This window comes from Rissa tridactyla, chromosome 3, assembly GCF_028500815.1.
Source record: "Rissa tridactyla isolate bRisTri1 chromosome 3, bRisTri1.patW.cur.20221130, whole genome shotgun sequence".
Taxonomy (NCBI): Eukaryota; Metazoa; Chordata; class Aves; order Charadriiformes; family Laridae; genus Rissa; species Rissa tridactyla.
The window spans coordinates 6,309,731-6,335,957 of NC_071468.1; the positions used below are offsets into that span (position 1 = coordinate 6,309,731).

The following is a 26,227-nucleotide window of genomic DNA, read 5'->3' on the forward strand; positions in this document are numbered from 1 at the left end:
AACTAGGTGTCTTCATCAAATTCAATCTGATGGTTTTTGGAGAGGGGGGAGATAGGAATCCTTAGAGACAACACTCTGTTGGTAAGCTAACAGGAAGTTTAACACCCCCGAAGTCCAGAATTTCCTTCCATTTTTCATTATTGGTTTCAGCTTCTGGTTTGCATCAACTTTTCTTCATTCTTGCAGGCATCCTTTTGAAGAGCTAATTTTATTCCTAGACCTAGCAAGAAAGAAACTGAGATTGTATCTGCTGGCAGATCTTGCATTAATAAGGGTGTTCGCTGCTGCAGAACATTACTGGCGCAGTCAGATGCCTGAGAAGCTGCAGCCACGCGTTCCACGGTACTCTTGGAAAAAAAAAAAAAAATAGTAACTTGGAGCAATTATCCAGCAAGAGCTTTACAGGTTGTGCACCAGTTCTTGCTTTCTGCCATTACTAAGCATGCTAACCGAATAGCAAATCCTGGATCCGTTGTTGATATCAATGAATATGTCGTCTCCTAAGATGAATTAGGGTGGCAGTCTAAAAAGATCCCAGCAGAACACTGGAAGTTAAAGTCGATACAAAAAGAATGGATACTTGTGGTATGCACACTCTTGTCTTTCTCCCGTGAACTTCCCAGCCTGAGTAAACTGTACATTTAATTTTACATTTTAATTACTTATACTACATTTACCTTGTATTTAGCTTTTTTGTGTTAACCGAAACATTGCTGATATTGAAAGAAAATCTAATAGCTGATTATATCCTTACTTGATAAAATTGTGTTGTAGAATTGTTTATCTTGCAGATCTCCAGTGTTGTTGAACATATACATAACATGAAAAATGTGCTATATGAGAAGCATGATCTTATACACACACGTATAAAAAACCGTAATTATATATCATTGTTAATAATATCATACGTAATTGTTATTTTATCTAGCAATTTATGTGATTTCATTATTAATGGGAAGTGGTATACTGGTAAATTAAATCAGAGAAAGATTTACCATAACTGTTTTCTTCCTAACATGATACGTAACATTTTATATAAAATAACATTATTAGCAACGATATGTAATCAGCAACTGTAATATAAATTAACAATTATATTATTAACAATGCTATATAATTATTATACATATGGGAATGCTTCAGAAGCAGAGAACTTTATTTTTGTAAGATGAAGGCTAGAAAAGGCAAATGTTTGATGTTTACACTGAGTTAATTTGAAGGCATCTAGTTACACGTGAGGCTTTGTGATCACTAATAATCTCTTTGATTACTTAGTCTTTTTGTTATTGTTCTCTTTCTTCTCCATGTTATTTTTTTTGTGTGTTTGTTAAACGCGCTTCTGACTTTTACTTGAAAACTTCTTTAATCCCCTTAACTTTTTAAAGACGATCCTTTATTTTCTGCTTCTTTCTTCGACTACTTGCTGGAAGAGCATAGACAATATGGAGTTAGATTCTCTGCTTCTCTGCTACAGAGATTGCATTGTATCTCCCCCTTAGTTTTAAGGGACTTCAGCTGACTTTATTAAAATAATAGAGGCAGTTAAGGTCTTCTGCGGAGATGACCCTCTTCCCCCAACTCCAAAAAGCTTGCTTTTTCACTAAAACAAAACAGTGGAATCCTTTGGAATAGGAACTTGCAGGCCTGAGACATCATCTCTTACCCTTTAGAGGGGTAAGGAATTGTTTGATGTGTTTTCAATAGGCAGAGATTGAGAATGGAAAGGCCGCTATGTTAGCAGATTAATCAAAGATGCCCTAAGAATATGGAAAAAACCAGGTTTGTTATTTCCAGATAAAATCTCAAACATGATACTTCCAGCAAAGGGAAAGACTGGTCTTCAGCAATCTGTTACAGCTAAAGACGCGTGGCATCTTGGCAGCCAGTATCACAATCGCTCAAAATGTTACCCTGGTAATTACAAATTCCTTCCAAAAGATGCCCAGTCTCTCTGTGGATCAGCTAGGGGAAACGGGATCTTTTTCGAGGTTCCCTTTTCAGGCAGTTCAGGCAAATCCCAGGCTCTAAACTGCAATTGTGTACATTTTTAAAACCTTGCTGGGCTTCTGTCCTAGTAGTTTTTTTGATAGCTTTTTAGCTGCCTATTTTCTAGCTTTACAGTTGACTATGAGCTGCGGCAAACAAACCACCCTCGCTTGTTAGTGGCGTCCATCCTGCACCCTTTGCAGACAAAAGGAATATACACGTCACTTCCCCATTTTGTATAATGAGGTTTTTCTGTCAGCGTATTCACCACCAGACACCCCTCTGGCTGCTACAGCCGCAATCTGTGCGGGCAGGCACGCCAGGGCTTTGTCATAAGGTCTCTGGTGTGCGGGTCTTGCTTCCAGGAAAATGACGTATGGGGTCTTTTATTCCCCCTCCCTAATTAAATCGGCCCATGATGATGATTGCGTTATTGGCCTGGATGGAGAAAATCCATCTTCTAGCAGGTTGGTAAGGTAGCAGGAATGATTTCTGTTGTCCTAGGGTATGAACCAGGAAAAAAAAACAACCCACCTCATGAATTTTGGGCAGCAGTACACTGGCAAATTAAGTCAGAGCAAGCTTTGGCATAGCCATTTCCTTGCTAACATCCGAATGGCGCTGACACGGTTGAGAGAAGAAAGGTAACTTGTGTAACTGTCTTTTAGAGAAGGGACAACTTAGATTAAACTACCTAAAAATAGCTCCAAGAGTAACCTACAAAAATAGGTTAATTAAATAGTGAACGGGTATTGGGAGAACAGACAGGGACTAATGTGATCATTAAGTTGACTCTATGCTAAATTTATTCAGTAGCAGAATTCATCCCCCGCCCCAAGGTTAAAAAATGATAATTCAGCTGACGTGAATCCCTGTCCCCCTCCACTCCTCAGCACAAAGTCTTTTGCAATGGTATCTGTGTGTGTGCATGTAGATATATATATATATAATTTTTTAATAATAGTGCATTGCACAATTATAATTGTAGGAACCAGGACAGAACTTCTAAGCACTGTCGTAATTTTAAAAATGGATATATGTGTTGTTATACGGGAAGTAATGTCATACAACAGTCACGTTACGAAGATGGGGCTGGTGAAGCCTGCTGTGTCTGTAACTCAAAACAATGGGAAAACACTTCAGGAGGAACGTCAACAATTTGGAGTTATTCCCACTTTACCCTATTCATTGTTAGTTTTTCTGAGGTATTTTGCTTTTAATGGTTGGAGCTGGAGGATGCTGATGGATATGAAGCCTGTAAACTTCAACTGCTGGTATAAGATCAGTGATTTTTACTCCTGTCGTTCTATTTGAACCCACGAGTAGCAGATCAGATGAGGGAAGTGCAGTACCGTTGAGCCCAGACAGCCCAACCTGGCTGAGCTCAAAGGAAAGAGGGGAACAGCAGGAGATAAATAATCATCTTGGCAATATTTTTTTTTTCTCAGCGTGTTTTTATTGAGATCTTCTGGTTTTCACTGTGATCCATCCAGCAGCACATCAGCTTTGGCTTTGCTTTGTCAACTGGCTGCGGTGCACCTACCTGGCAAGGGCTTGTTAGGTATTGTACAGTTAGGTACATAACTGTATACAGTTATGTATTGTTCCCACATCTAGAACTGAAGAGCGCATCTCTGATAAGAAAGCTCTCTTACTCGTCTTTCCACTGACCCCAACTCCTGCAAGGAGGAGTAACTGGAGTTGGGTGACTCCGGAGCACTGGTGACACTCGATGGTGTAGTTCAGGACGCAGCAAAGCCTGGGAGAATTGCTTAATGCCTCCCCAGGGTAGAGGCGGGGAAGCTTTATACCACGGGGCTTCACAACCAGAGGGGGAAAAGAGATGTTGCTGGTGAGTTTAATCCTGCAGAGATTATGTTCTCCCAAAACCTTATTTTGCCTTTACTTAATACTGTTAAAACCAGAGAAGTGCTATTTGCAAATGGAGGTGGTGACTGTAGTGGTGGTAGACTTGGACGTGCTCGGTGAGGAGAGCTGGAAATGAAAACTGGTGGGTGTGACGGAAAGCGGAAACAGGCAGATGGCACTTCTTGGTTTACCGGGGTGGCATCAAGGTTCTGTGGAGAACATCTCGTAGTCATCTCTCTGGCAGATGCCATCGTGCTCCATCGCTGCATCACCTTTTAGTCCTTGGCCCGTGGCTCTGGCTGCATCTTCAGGACAGGAGCCCCCATCTGCTGCGGGGTAAGAGCCAGTCCCCGGCTCAGCCTCCCAGCCTTGGCTGACTCTTCGCAGGCACGGCGTCTGCCGAGCTGAGAAGTTGCCTGCGGCTGTTTGTTTCTGCTTTGTTAGGGAAACAGGATTTTAATGTGTGGGGATTTTTTTTTTTGTAAGCTAACAAGATTATGTTAATGATGTACCTGATTCATGTTGCTGACTTATTACATCCCGAAAACGACCCTGCGAAGCCCCAGCCGTGGGCTGATCTGTGAGGGCAGGCTCCTGAGAACGACAGCTCTCTGGAAAAGCTACTCGGCTTGATACTTTGAAAATATATAGACTCAAAAAAGTCTTAGTGGAGTTTTCAGAAAAAACTTGTGTGGAGCACACAAGGCAAGAGCACAGCCGGTACGGGAAACTTCCAAAAGGGTTTTAGAGGGCTTTTCCAGACAGAAACAGCGAAGGGGAAGATCTACAAGCATTGCACTTGGGAGCGTACCAAAATGGAAATTAATCCTAAAGTGTCTTGCCCTCTGTATTCAGCCTACAGGTGGGAAGATTCAGCCTACAGGTGGGTGTAGATATAGCTGGATGCTTTCTCCCATGGTCTGTAACGAGACACTGTCTGATCAAAAGTGTTTCTCACTGTGAGGGCTGCTTGTATCACACTGTTCAACATAGAAGGCAGGCAATGTGACTCCCATCACTGAGCAGCTGATGGACATCAAGTTTTACTATTGAAGAAACAGGGAAGTCGTAGAGCTTCACAGATACTGTGGAAGAGGTATGTGATAAACGGGTTTACTGGTGTCTGAAGTCACCAGAATTCCAGCCCATGCCGCGCAAGCTGCTGCTTGACAAGCAACGGGAATTGGGAATCTGTAAGCGGGACTTCACACCAGCAGAGAAACAAATCCATCAGGAGGTAGCATGTATGAAGCACGTGTGCGTGCGCCGCTGAAATTCTCCTTAAGCTGTTAGAGAAAAACCGTTGGTTTTAGGAGAAGGTTCACCAGGGTGACTTGTTTCTTGTGCTCTTTTGTTTCTTAGATATTTGTCCATCTCGTAAATTTATTTTTTTCTCTGGAAATTGTATTCTGTGGAAAAATAGTTTAGAAATAAACATTTCAAAATTGTAACGAAATAATTCATTTCGACGGCAGAAAATGGGAAAACTGGCTGTTTGGTAGGAGGCAGCTGTACAAGGCAGTTGGGCAGAGCTGAGAGCCCGAGCAGCGCTGCGGTGATTTGAGGGCTGCCGGCAGCCGGAGCATCTCAGGCTGTGTGATATGTTGCGGCTTCGTGAGCCGGGCAGCCTCGGGTCAGTGCTCGGGCCGCGAGTTTGGAAACAAAACCTGGAGGTCGGCAAGAAGCGTGTTTCCTCCGTGTCGCCGCTGTGGGTACACGAGCACGGATTTCGTTTCATCACTGCTGGGAGCAGAGGAGTTGGCTGGACCAGCCATCGCGCGGTGCGGTGGTGTGATACGCTGCGGGGTTGCCTTCTAGGTCGGCCAAACTGAGGGACAGGGGTGCGCTCCTTCCAAAATGTGTTCTTCTGATCTAGCTCTAAAAGGCTGGGTGTGAGGGGAGCTCATCAGTGATCAAAAGAAACAGCAGTAACAAATCTCCAGTTAAAAAAAAAAAAAAAGGGAGGCGAGTCAGCCGTATGTCTAGCTCTGATACTGATTTCTTTTTCACATGTGAATACCCCACACTAGGAAATCAAGTTGCTCCTGTTTCCACTATGGTTTGATGATACAGTAAAATCTGTTTGGGGGCTCTCACTGCTGCGGTAGGGCTGCCACAGCCATGTGCTCAACAACACTGTTCTGGCATAAAATCAGCGCGCTGGCTCAGTTTTGAAAACCTGGTCATATTAGGTGTTACCTCTCTGCACCTCACTAATTTTATACTGGATTAGAGTCCGTCTGCTATGGTATAGCCAGCTTAAAGCCAACATAAACTTTGTATATGGCGTTCTGGCTCCTTCATCTGAAAGGCAGTCATGAGTCCATCTGAATCCCGGTCCAGTTTATACCGCTGCTGGATCCAGACGTTCACAAAACCTTTCTAGTGAGTGCTGTGCGGCCATGTGCATGGTTTGGAGAGTCAGGAAGGCCAGGAAGTTGAGGCAAGATGCTTAAAGACGTTTCAGAAGATGCTTAAAAATAACCTAGTTCACGCTGGTGACTTGAATTGTGCTTTTATGAACTGAACGAGTTCTGGGCTCATCGGAAAGAAATGTGCTAATCACCGAATTGGTAAAAATAAAATAAAATCTAAGGAAGAGTTAAATGAATGAAAAACTGTATGAACAATCTTACTTCAAGAGGTTTGTGATTTTTTTTTTGAATGCCTTGCATTGGCAGCCTTAAAGATTTTTAAACCTATTTTTATATGCAGAGCCTTATTACATTCGTTCTCAGGAACTAAACGGGCTAATTGGTAGCTCAGAGAGCTTATCTCTCTGAAAATGTACATGGGATGGAGATGGCTGAAGAAAAATTGTTTTGTGTGCTGAAGGAAATGCTTTGCAAGCCTCAAATACATTCGTGTTTGGTAACAGTCTCTCAGATACTTGTTTTCCCCCTCTATCTTTAATGTCACGGCATGCTCTGTTGCAATGCCTGTTTATATGTAAATAGTTCCTTGATGGAGAAATCGGCTTAGTCAAGAAAATACACAGCAGCCTTCCCAGGGCTTGCAGGTTTCACAGGGCCAATAAAATCTCTTATCATGATACGCTGCAGATAGTGTAATTTGAGTGGCATATTTGTAATATTTAAATCCTTGCAAATGTTGACTTCCCCCTCCCTTTCTCCCCCCCCCAGCAACAAGGGACTACTCGAGACAGTAACTCGCCGGGAAACTGCTCCTACATTAGGGTATGTTCAGCTAAGCTTAGTGCTGCAGTTCTGGCAGCACCCAGAATATGTTTTTCTTAAAATGTGAAAGATAATGAGCTATTCAAGGCCTACATCTTGGGTCAGGTTCAGCTTTTTTATGTATCTGTGTTGAAACGAGATATGCGATGTCTGTACTGCGGCACCTCTGTTGGAATTACTTGGGGCGATGGCTTTTGTGTGCTCTTTTTCTGTAGGGTTTCCAAATGCCTGGCAAGCTTGGTGTGTTTATTATCCCATTGAGTTTTAACAATATGTCAGTTGGCTGTTCTTAAATTTTGGCTGAATAGAGAACAATGCTTACGTGAAGCTGAATTTCACATAGTACGCATAATCCACTTTCCACATAGTTTCTTCCTCAGTTATTGTCTGTTGGGAAAGAAGTGAAAATACTGGCGAGGCTGGAAATCATATTTTCTGTGGCTAAACTACCTCTGTATATTCAATAAATGTGAAACGAACATGGTATCAACACAAGGGCAGCTAAAGTAAAATGTTTCACAAAAACTGAATACCCCGCGTAGGCGCAGCCATTGGCAGTCCCATGTGTGACAGGATTGACTTCGTCCCCACAGCAGGAACGGTTACAGAGAAGTGTATAATACTACTCTTTATTATTTTTATTTGAGCAGATCACTATTTCTACTACATAAAGGCCAATATTGCAAAACTTGAGCGCTCAAGGCTTCAACACAGCAGGCTCAATGTCGGGAGAGGCGAGTAGTGGGGATGCTGTGCCTGCGTCCCCAGTCGTTGCGGTGCCGATCCTGCAGCCTCTTCCAGTTTGGCAAAGCTCTGGGGTCCCTCTCCGGGTGTCCTAGTGCCTTCCAGCGCTACGACTCCGAGCAGTGTCTGTGTAAAACATACTGCCAGTAGCAGATCCCTGTCACACGTGGATCCCTTCCCTTCCTGGCTGGTGCAATAAGAGCTTGTTGGGGCTTCTTGTTTTGTTTTTTTTTTTTTTTTAAGGCAAAGAGTTGCCTTATTCTAGTTAATGATGACAAAACTTGATCAGTTTAGGCTGTGTTTCTCATAGTAATTCATAGCCTGGACTCGGGATTTAGACTGTTACATGTGGATTTCATGGCAAAGGGTGGCAGGTAGATTGTGGTGAAAAGTATTATCCGTCGAGTTTTTTTGTGGATTAAAATTTATTTATTTAATAGTTTTCTTTTTCACTTAACTAATTAGAAACAGAAGTCGGTATATGTTGTCCTTTTTTGGCTCAAAATACAAAAGAATGGACCTTCCTGCCCTTCAAGAAATGAGGTAAATTATTTTGCAGTAGAACAGCATTGAAGTTGTGCTGTAACTTGAATTATTCATTGGCAGTAAAAATTTAGAGAGGATACTGAGAAGAAAAAAAATTAATTTCAGTTTTGTATACAACTGTCTACTAAATCTGTGCTAATGTACATCATATGTCTTTAGGGGAGCAGTTATTTTATGACAGTGCTGAAAAATAGTGAAACTATTGATTTTGGCCATTGCTTTTTTGATTTAATTCACTTCTTGAGAATTAACTTAAAATGATCGGGAGAAGCTATTAATTACCTTAGAAAGAGCTTGTGTTATTTTTTTCATGGAAACCGGTGACACAGCAAATGCCCGCGTGTCTTGGAGGTGCTTTATAACTGCAGAGGAGAGTTTGCGACGCTGGGTAAGTTTGACCAGCCGTCACATGTGGAAAGCCGTGGGGAGCGTTGGGCTGGTCTGCGGGAGCTGCAGGCTTGGCTTTGAAGGTAATTTTTCAAAGAAAGAACAAAAAAGCCCAAAGACCTCCTCCCATCAACTTCAAGGGAGCAAAGACTACCCTCATGGACCGAGCCATAAGCGTTTAGGCACAAGCAGGCTTTGATGCTCATTCTTTGTATAAGCGACATGTGGAGAAGAACATACCAAACACTCTAGGAAGTTCAAACTGTTCTGGAATAACCATCGTTGTAAAGAATTTTGGCAACTTCAGTTGCATAATGCAGTAGTTCAACGGGATTTGTGTATCGCCAGGAGTGAGATGGTCAAAGCACAAGAGCGAGGGTACAGCTGGTGCCCATTCAGTGTGATTTGGAAGTTCTTAAAAGTATCAAATACTCTGGGTTGCAGAATTTCACAATAATTAATGGTGTTTTGAGAGAACAAGCGGTTATGATAGTTAAAAAGGAAATTATGTGGCTCAGACGGAAGTTTGCACAAGGAACAAGTTAAACTTGAAACAAGTCATCTTTTGACCTTACGTGCTACAAATTATATTGCTTTCTGGGAATTGCCGATAAAGCTTTGAGCTGGGGATGGACCATTTCCCTCCTCCTCCTCCTCCTCCCCTTATTTGTCCACACTGCTACATGCAGTGAGGTAAATTATTTTGCAGGAGGGACGTGCTAGTATTTTATGAAGTAGGTTTGCTACTTGTTTATCCTTGGAGTCTTTATGTTAAAAGAGAATACCGATAGATTTATGGTGTCTGCGATTGCAGCCAAATGCTCTCTGAATCTCTTTGATCTGACAAGTGTTCTTAGAGTAAGACTCGTATCCTCGTCAGCTTTCCCTTTCTACCCTCCATCATCCCCCAATTTTCCTTAATTGGGCATAATATTGCAATTCCCAGACCAGGCTTTTCTGTAAATGGCAGTCTGTTACAGATGTCCTGTAACCGACCCTTCGCTGTCCTGAAGGATGATGCAGACACGTCCCAGAAACTCTCAAGGCTTGGGACCCCGTGAAGGAGTACTGCAGCTGCAGGGATGGACACAGGAGAAGGGACTACAATTTGCCAGATCACATACATTTTTTTATTATTTTTTTTTCCTGGAGTCACATTATAGAGTTGGACATTTTCTGTTCTGTACCATAATGCTAGACTTATGGCTATCCTTGTTCTAATACAGTAAAACATATTAGCGTGGATGTTAATTAGGGGTGAAGTGGCAGCCAAAATCCTGAATTATATTAAAGTGGGTTTAGCTTAATCTGTATGTTTTAATGTTCTGCTTTTTAGTCCGTAAAGAATTTATGGGTTGTCTTTACTGACCCCAGCAGCTGAAGAGACCAAATCAGTCACAGCTGATGCCTTTTTATTGCTGGTGTATTTAAGAGTGCCGTTTAAAGACCAGGAGCCCACAGAAGAGGTAGTGTTAGCTGTCATGATTTGAAGTAGGCTCAGTGTAACACCAGGTTACATTTTGTTAAGGTTTTTAGACACTGATGTAAAAGGAAAAGGTTTTTAAGGAATAATTTGAAGGAGAGAAATGGGAGAGCTTTGTGCCTCGCTTGTGGTACTTTGGTAGTCAGCCAAATTACCCGACATATACTTCATGTACGGCTTCAACCACAATATTTTGATATAGCATTAATCAGTGTTACCACTGTTTTTCTGAGTGGTGCTTACTGTCATAACATTTATCAAATAAAATTTTTTTTTTTTCTTCTTAAGAAGAAAATCCAAAGACCTTTACCAGCGCTCTCCATCCTGTGGCTACGGGAACGTAGCTGCGGCCAGGGCTGCTGTCACAGTGGTCCGGGCACCGGGGAAGGCAGTGGCTGATGTTGCTTGTGGTGTGTGGAGTAACAAAGGTCAGGGACCACTGCTCAATGATGGGTAGCGTTCAAGCTGTTTCCCTCGTTTATTATTAGAACAGGTCAAAACTCGACTGAAATGTTAGGTGTATTGGCCTCCCTCTTTTCCGTTTGCTTCCACTTGTGCTTGGTATGGCTGTTTTTTGCCCAGCTTTACCTGTCTGTCCTGGGTGGTGTGTGCCCCCCCTTCACCGAGCTAAGGATGGAAGTCTTGACTGTCTGTCTGGCAGCCCCAGAGATAGTCTCCTGCTTTATTCCCGGCAGCATCTAGGCTAGGAAGGCTTGTGCTGCAGTGACAGCTTCCCTTTCACTGCCAGCTATTGTTGAGAAAATAAGCAGCGTTGTTTATTGACAGTAGACAAAAAAAATAAATAGTCACAAGATGGGGAAGTTGATAGCCTTTGGAAGTTATGGATTAAAAATCAATTAGTGGATGAGGAACGAAAACAAAGAATAAAAAAGCCACTCGCTTGATGAAGGAGGTTAACAGTAGTATTAGGGGGAGCAGTGTCAGGTCAGGACCAGTTTTGCTCTATATATTTGACAGCGTTTCCAGCAGTGCAGTAAAGAGGGCTATAATTTGCTGATGACTCAGAATGACTGACGTTATATATAAACTTCAAAGACTTTAGATAAAAATTGCAGAATTCACAATGGAATCATGTAAATGACTAAACCACGTATGGGTTCTTAATTAGTTGTAACTCCTTGGGGGAAAAATTTTCTGAAAGTGATTTTGGATGACTTCTTGGAAACAGTGCTGGCTGGAAAGGCAAATAAAATGCTCAGCTCTTAAGACGTGACTAGGGATGATTTTTTTTTAGGGGGTGTATAACGTGAATGCTGCGATCAGGTGGTACAGTGAGTTACCAAAAAAGGATAGAGCAGGAATAGTAAAGATCTGTCAAATATTTAAAATATTATGACAGTCAGTGTGTTCAATATGTTCACGAAAGGAGAGTCTAAACCATACCTCATCTTCATGTTTATTTTGTCATAAAGCAAGAGGGCTATAATAACATAAGACGATGTAGGGTTTTACTTTTCTGATTCAGAGAGCTGTTCTCTGTGCGGGGATGAAGTCCTTCCTAAAGCCTCCTGCAGCAGCACATTGGGAAGAAGCAGCAAAGGCCAGAGAGACAAAACTCCTCACAGGGGAAGTGAAAAAGCTTCCTTGTGGCTGGAGGCAAGTCCAGCAAGGATAAGGGTTTGCAAAATAGTCCCTTTTAGGATTAGCACATCCGTGTTCCTTGCTCACGCCATGGGGAAGCAAGAGCACGTTGCACAGCAAACTCCTCTGCCTGCCGCCCTCTTTCCAGGTGAGGGTTTGTTCTAAAGGCCATCCATGGCAGAAAATGGGATGAAAGACTTGCCCTCCATAACCCCATGTCTCAGGCAGGGCAGAGGATGCTCGTGGGCTGCTTCTGTGTGATGGAGACATTCCTTCCCCTTTGCAAGGCCTCTTATATAGGTCTTTTTTTAGGGTGTTTCTGGTTCTGACCTTTGCTCACCCTGCGGAGTCTTGGTAAAAGCACAAGGAGTTGTTCACTGCGTAGGAAGAGTCTCACGTCGCTGGAGATGGAGGGTGCAGTGACCGCTGGCTGGTGTCCATCCGGTGTGCGTGCGCCATTCTCCTCAACGGTCGGTGTCACGCCAGTGGTTCCAGGAGCTGCGTTTGCCTGAGCCAGCACTTGGCTCAATGATCCATGTCTGCTGGTTGCTGCTTTAGTGGCTCTCCTCCTATTTGGCAATTGTTGTTGTCCTGATGCAATTTTTTATTTTCACAGATTGTAGCCTACAAAAAAGCCCTCCTCTTGCCAGCCTGTCCATGCTTTTCTCGATAGTTATGCGGAAAGTTTGTTGAAGACTGTATGAACGGCCACGCTGGGTCAGAGCAAATGTCCGTCTCGTTTGGTGTCCCGCCTTTGCCATGGCCAAGAGCTGATGCTTAGTGAGGAGTGTAAGGACAGGGCAAGCGTTTGATGGCAGTTGTCAGAACCTTTCCCCAGCCCTGGTTTTTCATTGCTCAGGGGCTTTATGGTCCACAAATTTTATCTTCATGCTTTAAATCCCTCATTGGCTTTTTCTTAGGTGAATTTGTAATATTGATTTTCAGCTCCCATAAACGTTTTTCTGTCGCGTGGCATCCGCTCTGCTTTATGAGAAGAAGCATCTCCTTTTGTTTGTTTTGAACTTGCAATGCTCTGGTTTTGTTTGGTACCTCCTATTTTTTTGTTCAACCGAAAGTTTGATTTGAAGGAACCTTAGTTCTTATTGTTGTAACGTAATATACTGTCACTGTGTGCCACGCTATAATAACCCAGCTTTATTGTGTTGGTTATTTCATTGTAGGGTTTTGCTGATGTGTAAAGGGGACAATGCATACACTTTAGCTGAAGGGGCTTTTTGTTCAATTTTTTTTTTAACTTCAGCTGTTGGTTTTTTAATATAGAATTAGCGTCTTGATAATCTGTTAAGTTTAATGTAGTGTTACTTAGTGCTATATTGCAAATGATTTAGCATTTTAATTCAAGTCTAGAACATGATTATTATCCAAATATATTTCTTCTCTCACAACTGGGTAAGTCTTGACTATACTAGTAATTTTGGAATATCACTTTATTCTCGAACTGATGGTTAATAATGTCAGCTTTTTAGAGAAATAAACAGTTTGTGGATGTGTCTCCATCTACTGGAAAAATACTCAAAAGGACCTACAGATTTTGCCCATATATAATCTCCTCTTTGCTAGCTAACGTGGCAACAATTCAGAAAACATGGGTGGTAGGTCTGTGAGACGTGGGTGGCGGATGAATGAGTTCCCAGGTGGGGAGAAGGACAGAAAGGGACAGAAAGACACTCTTTCCAAAGTAAAATGTGCACAAGGTTAGAGAAAGTGTGGCAATGCCTATACAAACGACAATAAAATCCCTTAACTAGTTAAAGGAACGTTTAAAGGACTGGTAAAACAGATGGTGCATAAGTTAAAACTGTACAGGAGCAACTTACCTTCTGCGGCAATTTCAGCAAGACAGTTATTTCCGTGGTTGTTACTCTATCATTCAATCACAACATGCAATTACTATAGCAAACCTTCTGTCATATTGCACACGTTTTCACACTTGTCAGAGGAAAAGTCATAGATTAAACAATATGGTTTAAAGTACTGTTTAGTTATGAATTTTGTAACTGGATTTTAATGCAAGACAGAAGTGTTCTGTTGAAGCAGATCTCAAAAGAACAAGAACCAGGGGAATATGCTCAGGAAGAAAAACAAGTATCGTTGGCCGTACAGATCCCATTAGCACAAATGGAAATTTCTCCGTGTTAATGCCTTTGCATCAGTCTGAAAACACAAGCAATTAGAGCCCCGTTTTGGAGTCACTGCATGCGCGGAACTCTTGCTGAAATCAATGGGAGCTTGGAGAAAAGACAGAAAGAAGAACTGGGGCCTTACTACTAGCATCTCCCTTTTTCTTTTATGCCGTCCTTACCATAGCACATGGTACACAACCTTTCAATTATTTCTTGATTCTCTTCATTTGACAACAAGAAACCAGTCTCTTAAACCTTTAAAAACCTTTACCATCCACAGATGCAAGTTCATTTCATTCATTTCCCTTACTGCTTTGGGACTTTTTTTTGTGTGTTCCCACCCCCCCGTGCGCTGTATTTGTTCTCCAGAACTGGTATCTATTTGGCATACATAGCTGTTTAGATGTATACATGCTGCTTTTGTCTCTCACGCTAAATGGTTTGCATGAATGATAAAGTATTAGTAATGCAAGCGGTTGTTCCTTATAACGTTTCTTGAATAATAATGCGTCTCTGGTTCAGACCTTTTCGTGTCTGTCTGTCTTTAACAAAAAAAAAAATTCAAAGCCACAGCACAAGGATCTCAATATGCTTTTTTTTTTAAAAAAATGAAAAGGGCATCTTGGGGCAACTCAAACAGAAAAGACAGGGAAATCAAAGCGATAGCTATATTTTTCTGTTCCATTTTGTTTCTTCAGTTTTCTTCATTTGTGAAATAAGTATTTTAAAAAAAGAGAGAAATCTTTGTCTTTTCTCTAGTTTTGCCGCTCCTGCTATTTTAAAAATATGCATACCAGTTATTTCCATACAAACCACTTGAAAATAGGAAGAATTTGAAAAGGCATTGAGTGTTACTTGAATCCAGTACAAAAATCTGCCTGGATCATTATATTAAAGAGGAGGACATAGAAAAGTAAAGTCACAATTCCATTTCAAGTTGTTAACCTTGCATTTCTGTGGCAGCACCTATCGAGAGAAAGAGTAAATGTCTGTAGGAGAACGAAAGCTGGAAGAATTTAGAGAAAATGAGAAAACATACATATTTTTCATATTTTTCTCACTTGTGGGTTTTTTGGTTTTTGCTTTTTTTTTTTTACTTTTCCAACGTGTGTGATGGCCTTTCTTGCATTGACATTGAAGTTTTATTGAGACGTATCCTGACAAGTTTACTGGTGCCAAGTGAAGCATTATGCAAATTCCTTCAACTCGGCAGAAACACTGTTGGGGTTACTCAGAATGAGCGTCAGAACCTGCGAACCGGGATTGGCCTTTCTTCGGGACTCCTCATTTTCCGAGTGCCTTTTTGAACATGTTGCCACTGATTTTTCCAAAACCTCTTTCAGACGGTGTGGTGTTTTCCATTTTCTGAACCAACCCCACTAAACCAGAAATGAGGCATCCAGAGTTGTTGACCTGTTTTTGGCAGTAATGGTGCAGCTTAGCTTGTTTATTTGTGTCATTCGACAGCAGTTTGAAAGAGGGAAAACGGCAGAAATAGGGTTTGGATTGCAGTTGAAGTGGAGGTTTTCTTGCTGCCTGTGATGGCTCCGCATCAAGCCACAGATGGTGACGAGGTTCCTGTAGCTGCTGCTTCTGTTGCTCAGGTGCTCCAGCAATGCCGAATGCAAGGAAGGGCCTGAGGAAAAATTGTAAAGAGGATCTGAAAGCAGATGTGCCACAGCTGTACGGGAAGCGATAATGGAAGCAGTGAATTCCGAACGGGGCGGATGGCAGCAATCTGTCATCTGGGGCAGGGTGGAAGGACGGAAAGGAAAAAGCTAGAGTAGGGTGACAGCAGAGAATAAATAGGGAGGGGAAAAACACTGCATTGAGGGGACTCACGATAGCCATAGAAACATCTGTAGAGAACTGTGCCTGGGAACAGTAGAAAGTAAGTTGAAAAATACAAATAACCTCCTTGGTCTTTAAAAAGAGTCTCAAGTCGTCTTTATCATGATTTATGTTACCAGACCTCCTCAACAGAATTACAGTCGCGTAATCCACAACTGCTGCTGTTTATTCTGGATAAAGAAGGCAATTTTGACTGTGATCTCCCTTGACATTTCCCAAGGTCTACTCCTGTCTCATACCTTTCATCATCATGTACTTCTTCAAGGCAATCAGCGCCTCTCTTGCCTCTCTCAAAAAGAAACATGCGTTTCAGTCGCTCACCCTGGACCAGAGTGACACAGACGTTACAGGTTAGGGGAGATCAATTGCATAGCCCTGCTCCTCTTCACCTGGGAGGATCTTTGATGTGTTGACAAAGTTGGAATCCAAATAAGACATTAACCCGCTGTATCGCAGTGGCTAAGGTGGCAGGAAGGAAATAAAACAGCGCTTTATTCAACAAGGTATCCTCCCTTTTTCATTTTACAATCTGTGTCAATGGCAGTTGGAACTATTAGACCTGCATTAAAATTACATATTACTTATATAAATGGGAGCTATAAATATCACAAATAGTAAAACTAAAATTGCACTGAGGTTGAGGAGACAGTATGTCTAAAACCTACAAAATTAAGGACATTTAGAGGAAAGCCTCAACCTCCATCTGCCCTTAATTTACCTCATTATTCTTGGTTGTCAGAGAATGATCTCAGTACTACGTTAATGTCATTTAATGGCTTTTTCTTGCAAGGTTGGCTCAGATCTGAATCAGACCACAGTAAAGGTGCAGCGGTGTTTCCTTGGGTATGTTGGTTTAGATGAAGCAGTAAGGACAGGCTAGCCTAGTGTTAAGGATGAAGCAGTTATCGTCACTGCAGTCGGTAAATAATTTTGTTGCTGAACGTCTCCTTTCGAATGTTTTTTACATTACTATAGTCTTGTGGGTTCTTATTCCTTTTCATTTGAAGAATATTATAAATGTGAAGCTAGTATTGATCTGTAGATGTGGCACGATATTGATTTGGATCAGGGCCTTGCACGCTAAATTTGAGCATGTTCAGAATGGATTAGTAAGTGTAACGACCAGTATGCAGGAAATGCTAATGCTGCAGTAGGTATGTCCTCTCCTGCGTGGGCTCCGGCCAGGCTTGCAATGTCCATGTCTTCTGAGCACAACGTACGTCGCGGCATTTGCATCCCCTGAGGTGGAAATTGCCCTGGACTCTCAGAAGCCTGTGCTGTGGCCAGCAGACCTGACTTTCACAGCTGTGCTCCTGCAAATGGGACCAGTGCACAGGACTGAGGATGCTGCGTAGTTCTTAATTAGCCCTTGTGAGAAACAGAGCATACTCGCTGGCCCGGAGGTGCCTGCTCAGTGCAGGCGTGTGTGTGTTTCTGTCTGAGGCAGGATTGTGCCAGACAGACCTTTTCCTGGACTGTTTTAAGGTCTCCTTTTGCCATCGCACCCGTGGGGCTGACTACCATACAGGATGATCTCATGAAGCTGGAGAAGTCTGGCCCATCATTTTTCATTAGAAGTAGTTTTGTATTGAATCAATGGAAAGAATATTCCTGTGGTTAGGACTCAAGAGAAAGAGAGTTCCTGAATATACTTTCTGGCAAACACGTATGATTTCCTGTGCTTGGGGAGAGATTTGTTTCACCTAAATTTAGCTTAGGTATCTAGCTTCACTCTGTAGTCAGCGGTTCCCCACGAGAGCCATTCATTTGACCTGAAACAGCTGAATTACCCTCTTTATTAACTGTAGAGAGAACCTTCGACCAGAAGTCCACCCTCAAAATGGCTTAACTGGGATGCAGCTGGATCCTCGCCTTCCCCTTAGTGCTATGCACATAAGATGAGGTCAGCGGATCCTGCAGGATCTTGTGAGTGGAAATACGCCCGTGGGGGTGAGATGCCCAAACGCTGTTGTGAACGTGGCCTCTGAGGCTAAAGAATTGGAATTCCTTAATACAACCAGGGTTTTTTTTGATGTGAGTATGATTAAAGGGTATGATTAGTCTTCTGAAAATAGTCGATACCTTTCATTTAAAAAAGTAATAAGGGCTGTATCTGTGTTGTTCTTGTGAAGGAAGGTGCATATTCAAGCTGCTCTTCACACAATAATTAGACGCTGATAGTTCAGGGACTCTAGAGGCAAACCTAGCAACCACTCCATGCTCTGCAGTGCCGAGAGGCTGATGCGTAGGTGAATGTCCCTTTCTCTTTAGAAAAAGGCAAAGGGATTTTTAATTTCTTGCTCTTTGGTACGAAGGAAACTTGTAACTGTTCTCCACTGGGGCTAAAAGCACAGCACAGGTGTGGTTCAAAATCAGTTTGTCATTAACTTCAATCCTGTTTTGGCATGGGTTGGCATAAAAAGGAAAAAAAAATATAATTTAAATCTGTTCTAAGTTCTCATTTGATGTTTTATTCTTTCCTCATCATCATCTGTGCTTTTGCTGCTTTAATTGGTGTCTCAACTGCAATGGCTTCTGAACATCCTTGGCAGATGCTGTCTTATATACCCAATTATTATGTTTCTGTCTATATTTTTTGCTGTGTGAGAGGTGGACTGAAAACTCACTGAGCTGCTGGGAATAAAGGTGGTGGTCACTGGCACGAAGTCCAGCTGGAGGTCAGTCACTAGTAGTGGACCCCAGGGGCCAATAGTGGGGCTGATACTATTAAAGATCTTCATTAGTGACTTAGTTGGTGGGGCAGAAAGCACCCCGGGGAATTTTCAGGCGATACAGAGCTGTGAGGAGCGTCTGATACACCAGATGGTTGTGCTGCCTTTCCAGAGGCGCCCCGGCAGGCAGGAGAATTGGGCAGAGGGGACCTCATGAAGTTCAGCAGAGGGAAATGCAAAGTCCTGCCCCTGGCAACAAATAGCCCCGTACACTAGTGCGTGCTGGGGGGCAACCAGATGGAAAATGGCTCTGCAGAGGTCCTGGGGGTCCCAGTGGGCAACAAGCTGACCATGAGCCAACAGTGCTATCCTTGAGGCAAAGAAAGCCACCAGCCTCCTGGGCTGTGTTAGGAAGACTGCTGCCAGCAGGTCAAGGGAGGTGATCCTTCCTCTCTACTCAGCTCTGGACTCCCCAGTACAAGAGAGACACGGACATGCTAGAGCAACTCCAATGAAGGTCCACAAAGGTGATGAAGGACTTGGACTGTATTTCACAGGAGGAGATGCTGAGAGACTGTTCAGCCTGGAGAGGAAAAGGCTCAGCAGCAAGTTGTTGTCAACGCGTATCAATGCCTGATGGGTGGGAGTAAAGATGAGCGCCTCTTCTCAGTGCTGCCCATTGCGTGGACCAGAGGCGATGGGTACAAACTGAAAAACAGAAGTCACTTATTTACTCTGAGGTCAGTCAAACAGCAGAAGGAGTTGCCCGCAGAGGTTGTGGAGTCTCCATCCTTGGAGATGCTCCAGCCTGAGTGGCCATGGTCCTGGGTAACAGGCATTAGGCATACCTGCCTTGAGCAGATAGGTTAGACTAGGCAATCTCTGGAGGTGCTTTCCAGTCTTAGCTGTTCTGCGGCTGTTTGAAACATACGATTTCATTTCTGAGGATTTCTAAATGTAAAGGGTTTATGATTTTTAAAAACGTGTACCAAACTGTTAAGTCTGTAGGTCCCCTACAAGCTTTTTGTTCTAATTACGAATGTCCAAATAGCTTAGAAAAAAACCCCAGACAACTCCCACCCCACAACTGAGTTTATACTTGAGGAAAATAAGTAAATTATTTGACCAACTTTCAGTCCAGGTCCAGTTAATTGAGCTATTATTTTAAATTACTGAAAGATAAAAAATTTGAAAATTTTAAAATAAAAATTTTGTGAGATATGCCTCAAGTAGTGAATCTTCATTTAATTCCATATTACAGTGCTCTATTTACTGTCTTGCATAGTTCATTGTAGCAGCTGGTTTCAGTGTCTTCAAAATTCTATTTTAAATTCATGTAAAGTTAGAATACGCAGCTGCTAAAAATAATTTGTGAATCTTGGTAGTGATTCCTCAGTGTTTTTTTTTTCCCCCTGCTTTCTTATTGTTGAATGGATGTTCTTTGCTTGAAGTTTTTAATTATTTCAGTAAAAATTAAACAAAATCGTCACTCATTGTGTGAGGTGAGACATGCAGTTTGCTAATGAGAAGGCTGCGGCTTTTGTAGCAAACAGGTCATCAAAGGAAGAACCTCCCCCGCAGCCCCTTGATCTATTTAGTTTGGTTAACAGGAAATATTAAAGATGTTCTTTTGGTCCTTTTAACCTCTCAGGTGGCCTCTTTCTGTAACTGCCCTTTTGTATAAATAAACAGACTTAAAGAAAAACTGCAGTCTTTGTGGTAAATATTTATCCAGAGAAGTCTTTAAGTGTGACCAGCAGGGGAAACTTGTGGAGATCCTCTGAAAAACTGGCATATGGTTGGTTTGGATTTCTGCGTTGGCTGAGTTACGATGAAGTTCTCTATGCACTTGTTGCAAATCTTTTTTTGACTAAATAGGAGTCCTTTAAGCAGCTTTCAGTAGCTTTGCAACAGTTTCTGTCTCTCAATAACCATTTGCCACCCAGCTGTTAGATTTTTATTTACATTTAGTTACTGCTGTGTATAATTTTCTAAACCTGTTGTCCTTTGATTGTGCCATATTAACTTAGATTTTGGGAAATGAAGGTGTATAGCAAAGTCTTGAGCCACAATATAGAAAGGATGTTTCACATGGGGTCTGAAGCTGAACTTCAGCTGCAGTTGCTTGACAGGTATTTTGTCAGCTATCAGCATCCTTTTAGAGCTTTCGGATGGCTGGCATGTAAACCTTTAGGCATGTAAAATAGCCGGACGCTTGTGTTTCTACAAGGAAATTGCCCTCAACTGGTTTTGGCACTTGCGTGCCAGGTGTTTCTGCTGGTGCCGAACAGCTGGATGGTGTAGCTCCTGACCCTGCCAGTGTGGGAATGAGCAAGCTCATATGAATGCTTGAAGGTCTGTGTGTGATCTGCTATGTTGCAGAGACTCGCTTTTGAGGTAATAATTACCTTTGTATTATTTAAAGACAGATTAATAAACCCGCTAATATGGTCCGTAATGAAACTTGAGTTTAAACATTCTCATATTCAATTCTTCCATTTAGTTTTTTTCTCTTCATTTTCAGTACAGGGCATTGCATTGGAGTTTTCTATGAATAAGTTTTCTTTGAATGATAGTTATTTGCAAAATTTGTTGTCCGCTAAATTAAAGTTCAGAATGATGATAAATATAGAATTTATGGCAGGAGATTGATGTGTCAATAACATAAGTTTTTATTTTATTTTTCTTCCAAATAGTAGTATAAAGATTTTTAAAAGGCAACGGGCTAGGATTATAGTTAGTGGTTTATGAAATGGTTTGCTTTATAAGTTTAATCTAGTAAAAGTAGCGAAACTTGACTCTGAATGTTTGATGTTATTGATATCATAAAATGTATGTATGTACCCTGTTAATATTTTGTGCAGCTTAAGAGGCACAATAGGCCCTGAAGTTTATAAAAGGTTTATGTGCTTTTTTGGAGTTAGGTGGCTTTATAGAGCGTATTATTTTGAAAAGTATCTAAGGCACCCAATTCTTTTAGGAGCTTTGGCTGATCAATGGCAATATCAGTGTAGTGATACTGAAGTTAGGTGGTGCACGCTGAAAAATGGTGCCACAAGTGGGTTCAGACTGTTTAGGCTGACCGAAATCAAGTTACGGCAGACTAATGGCCATGGCAAGGTGAAAGGAGCTGGTTCTCCTGGTGCTAACTCGCACTGCTTGACGCTGGATGTAGGGGTGGATGGGTACTGCACTTCCGTCCCTCTCGCTGTCCCTGAGATCTACAGATCATCCTGCAGTTGAACTGCGGGCGTAGATGGTGCTATTTGTGCTTGCAAACCACGAGTCAGGGTCTGCACAAGGGAGATGATTTAATATAAAGTGGGTACAGGAGCACTGGCTGTTAAGTGCCGTACTGAAATGCCGTGGGGAGTGTGCCACACCGCTAAGTAGTGCCGTTGTGCACACCTGGTGTTACGTTTGTGGGCATGGATGAGCTTTGAAGAGTTTCCAGTTTTGAATCCCTCTGCTTGTACGTTGAAAACAATGATTGCAATGGGTTTGGAGCATGTGCAACTGATGGTTAAATGTAATTTTCCGCCACTAAAAGAATTGAAAGGTTTTCTTTAAGTTCATCTAGGACCATGCGTTCTCTGCCGTTTCATATTCCATCTTGACAACCGTAATTCATCTCAAAATGTCAGCCGTACCTAGAGGGAGTAAGGACTACAAAATGCACATCGCCAGCCAAACAAGGGCAATGAAAAACACCTTATGTTGAACGACACCGAGCTCTCTCCCATCCTCACGTTTCCCGGCCGAGGTCCTGTACGTTCCCTGCCACTGTAGCGTCTTAACCACGTGCTCCAACCGATAAATGTACACTGCTATATTCCCCACCACACCTCTTTCACCACCCACTAGATTCAAATCATAAAATCTTGTTGTGAAAATAAATTATTTGTTATTCCAACAATTGACACCGTTTAATTTAGTTTACTGTGTGGTTTAGCTGAAACTTAGCTTTCATAGCGCTGTGCCACAGTTTTGATAACAGCACTTCATAATGCCATGATGTACATGCCACAGCTTTTTGGTGTTGCATGGTAAAAGATACTCATAGCATGCCATCTAAACATGGATTTTTTTTCTGGACAAAAGCATAGGCTTTAGGCAGTAAATGAAGTCGGACACATCAAATCATAGAGGTAGTAAAGTGCCAAGGAAATCAGAACGTTATTAATCTGTGATGTTCTATAAGGTTATTACAAATACATATTTGCATCACAGTGAACTTTTTGAAAGCACGCATGGGAACTTAAGGTGCGAAAAGCCCCAACTTGTACTTCAGCCCTACACAGCAGAGCTCGCTCCAGCACAGGCAGCTTTCCCTCGTAACCCTGTGCTTTACCTCAGCAGAGTCCCTCTGGCATTCGCCCTCGTGAATCGCTGCAGAGCAGTGTTGTCAGGGCTGCTCTTAAACAAGCAATTTTCTCCCTGCCCACTCACCTGCCACTCCAGTTCACGAGGCAATCACCAACTGTAAGACAAACAATCTAGCAAAGGTGCTCACTATACTACTTTTAAGACAAAAATGCCTACTGCACAGAGAAACTCATCTTACTGTAACATTTTGATATAAATGGAGGAAGCTGAAAAAAACAAAAACTTGGGTCCTACTTTAAAAATAATAAACTTGGAGCACAGTTCGGCTGAGTTTTGGATCAGGTCCTCTGAGTGGCAGGAGAGAGGCCTTCTCTTGCTGAAGCAAGGATTCAAGTTTCTACGTATCCGACATGGAGAGTGTTCTGGCACTTAAGCTTTTGGAGCTCCAGGTCTTTCTTTGGTCTGGGCATTAGTGCTTCTGCAATTTCTTAATGCGGCTAAGGTGCTGTAGGGATAGTCTTTCAAAGCGGAAGGCAAGTTGATTTTTTTTTTTTGGTCCATAAAAACCAGGCAAAGAGAAATAACCGCCTGTCGTTTTCTTGGCCGCTATGGAAAATACAGTGGCGCTGGTGCAGTGCTCAAAGCCAAGACCCAGGGCTGCTTCCCGCTTGCTGGCAAATACGGGGGAGAAGGTGAGAAAGAAAGGCTGTGAACAGGTAACTCGTAGCAATGTCAAAGGGAAAAAGGCAGGTAGCTCAGGAGCTTCTACTTTAAATTTTAGTGAAAACAAAGACTTTTTTTTAAAAGTCCGTGAGTTCTTTGTGAAGATTCAGTAATGGAAGTTGCATAAAGGAATGGTGCTCAAACACGAGTATTAGTTAGATAGTCCGCTTTCATGAGGTGATGCGGTGAAATAAGAGAAAGCTCAATTTGTGTTTGATGTTATTTTTGTCTGCTGTGTTATGTGCTGGGAGGAAAGTGCTTACCTTGGATGTGGCTTGGTTGTGGCAGAAATGACACTGGGATGCCGGTGCAGAATGCCGAGCACTTAATTTGAAGGAAGTCCTTGCTCTGTGGATGCAGTTATTAGGACTGCAGTAGGAGGCATCTGGTCACATAGACACGGCAATTGTATTCATCTAATGTATAGCGGTTAATACATTGCAGCTCAGTGTGAACCAGAACCCCTTGTTGTAGACAAGCCCTTAAGTATTTAAATACTCAGGTCCCTCTTATTGAAATGTCGTAAGAGTCCAACTTGGCCTCCGCGTGGTGACTATTGTAAATTTTCCTCATGAAACCGCATTACATTTCATCCTAATTAGCACTGCTGCCGTAGCCGTAGTAAAGAAGCATTAGATTAAAAAGTACCAGAGGCTGAGTGCCCGCATCCTCTCCTACAGGAATTAAATCCATTTCAGGCTTACAGTATTCACGCAATTGATTTAATTTGGCCTCTTTCTCAAGATGATGGCAGCAGCGTAGTAGGAAGCTCTTGCCATTATTACTTGTGTTTTACTCCAGAGTTGTATCTGTTTTGAGTGCTGTCAGGGCGGCATTTCTTATTAGCCCTGGAGTGAAGCAAACACACTATTTCAGTAGCAAAGAAATTAAAGGTTAGTCAATAAATAGCAGTTACCGGTAACAAATTAAGATGAGAAACGTTTTATTGTGGAAATAGGCATGAATGTTTCCTACTGTGAAATTGAATTTTTTATTGAAATCAAATATATAATTAAGATATTATTATGCACAGAAAAGGTTAGAAACCTTAACATCTTTTGTCCATACGCCAAATATTGTAGTATGTTGATATCCATGCTGTGAGTTCCCCATTACTGCTCTGCCAGTAATTTCAACCTGGCATCTAGACTAAATTGCCTCCCTAGGAGCCAAGAGGAAACACAGTTGATATGTGATCTCGGGCACGGGCCTTTCTTGAATGAATAAAAGCACTGTCACATTTTACAAAATTACATCTGCTGGTTATAGGCCGTGATCATCTCTGAATGAGGGAGAGGGCAGAGCTCATCTAAATTATGGCACAGACTGCTATTCGGAAGGAGCCTGATGGGATTTTACAGACTCTTGTAGCTCCATACAGATATGTTTCAGGTGCGTGACAGAAACTGAAATCAAGGTAACGATGAGGATGTGTCTACGCAGTAATTTCAAAGTAGGTATTAAGAAACACGCACGACGCGCAGATTGCTAGCGCAGATTGCTAGCTGAAGCTTGCTGAACAGCCCCAGAGCAGTGTGTTCTGTGAATTGAGATGAACAAATGCGACAAGGGTCTGCAATGCCGAAAATGCCGTTGTCTAACCACCTCCTCTCTGAGCAGAGCTGCGGAAGCAGCCCAGTCCCCTGGAGCTGCAGGTTCTCTTCAGGCACTGGGCTCCAGTGGCCTCGGTAAACACCGGAGCCAGTGTGTGCTGAGCCTGTCCCGTAGTGCAGCGGTCCTGTACATCCCTTCAAGGTCACCAAGAGCCTCCCCAACCCGTGGTCCCCCAGGCGGGTGGCTTTGCCACCCCTGTGGGGATCTGAAGTCATTGTGGTGCTTGGAGGATTGTTTCCCCTTGCCTGGAGTAGTAGGGCCAGTAACAGAAGGAACCAGAATCCTCCGTAATTTGTTCTGTGGCCGATAAGAGTATCTAAAGCGCATGCTGTTTCTTGAGTCGTGGAAAAAAAAGGGAAAACAAAACACTGGTTTGGAGCAATTACCTTAATATGTGAAACTTCAACAGTGGTCAATTTTAAAATCTCTTGCTAAACTGGACAAAATCAACCTTTATACCGCTCTTATTGCTGGAGCATCTGTTGCCACCTGAGCCTGAGCTCTGTAACCGTGTGTGTTGGGGTTTTTTTCTGCTCCATTCCTCATTTCCTTAAAGAGCTGATTCATTGATTTATTGGGTACAAACTACAAAGCTAAGTATTTTTCAGGATGTAAGTTGTAGTGGTTGTGAGAAGGAATAAGACTATAATTCTCCCCCACTTTATTTTACTTAAGTATTTTCAGAGGGGAGGGGAGGATGTATTCTTTCCATTAGACCTCTCCTTTCTTAATCACCATTCCCTAATTAATTCCCTGGTTAAATATAAAGCAAGCATTAGCTTTGAATAATGTTTTCCTGTGTGATTAAGTAAAGAAGAATTCCTTTCTTTTGTGTGATGACTCATCGCCAGGGGATCTGGAGGGAGCCTGAGGGTGGATATTTGAGACTTTGGTCCCAGGTGCTCTTGTACCTTTGAGCTGTGTTCGCTGTCAGTCCAGAGGTGGGAGGCAGAGGTGATATCACATATCAACTGCGCACAAAGAAAATCCTCTCTCTTGTGAAACCACGTCGCTAGTACGGCTTTGGTTTCTCCTGGTGGAAAACTGATTCCGGCTCACAGAAAGGCAAATCTCTAGACAACA

At 42.4% G+C, this 26,227-nt stretch overlaps 1 protein-coding gene across 3 annotated transcripts in view; it reads left to right on the forward strand.

Moving 5' to 3' along the window:
• MACROD2 (mono-ADP ribosylhydrolase 2) overlaps positions 1 to 26,227 on the forward strand; it is an 891,460-nt gene that overhangs the window by 569,757 nt on the left and 295,476 nt on the right. The window lies entirely within an intron of this gene.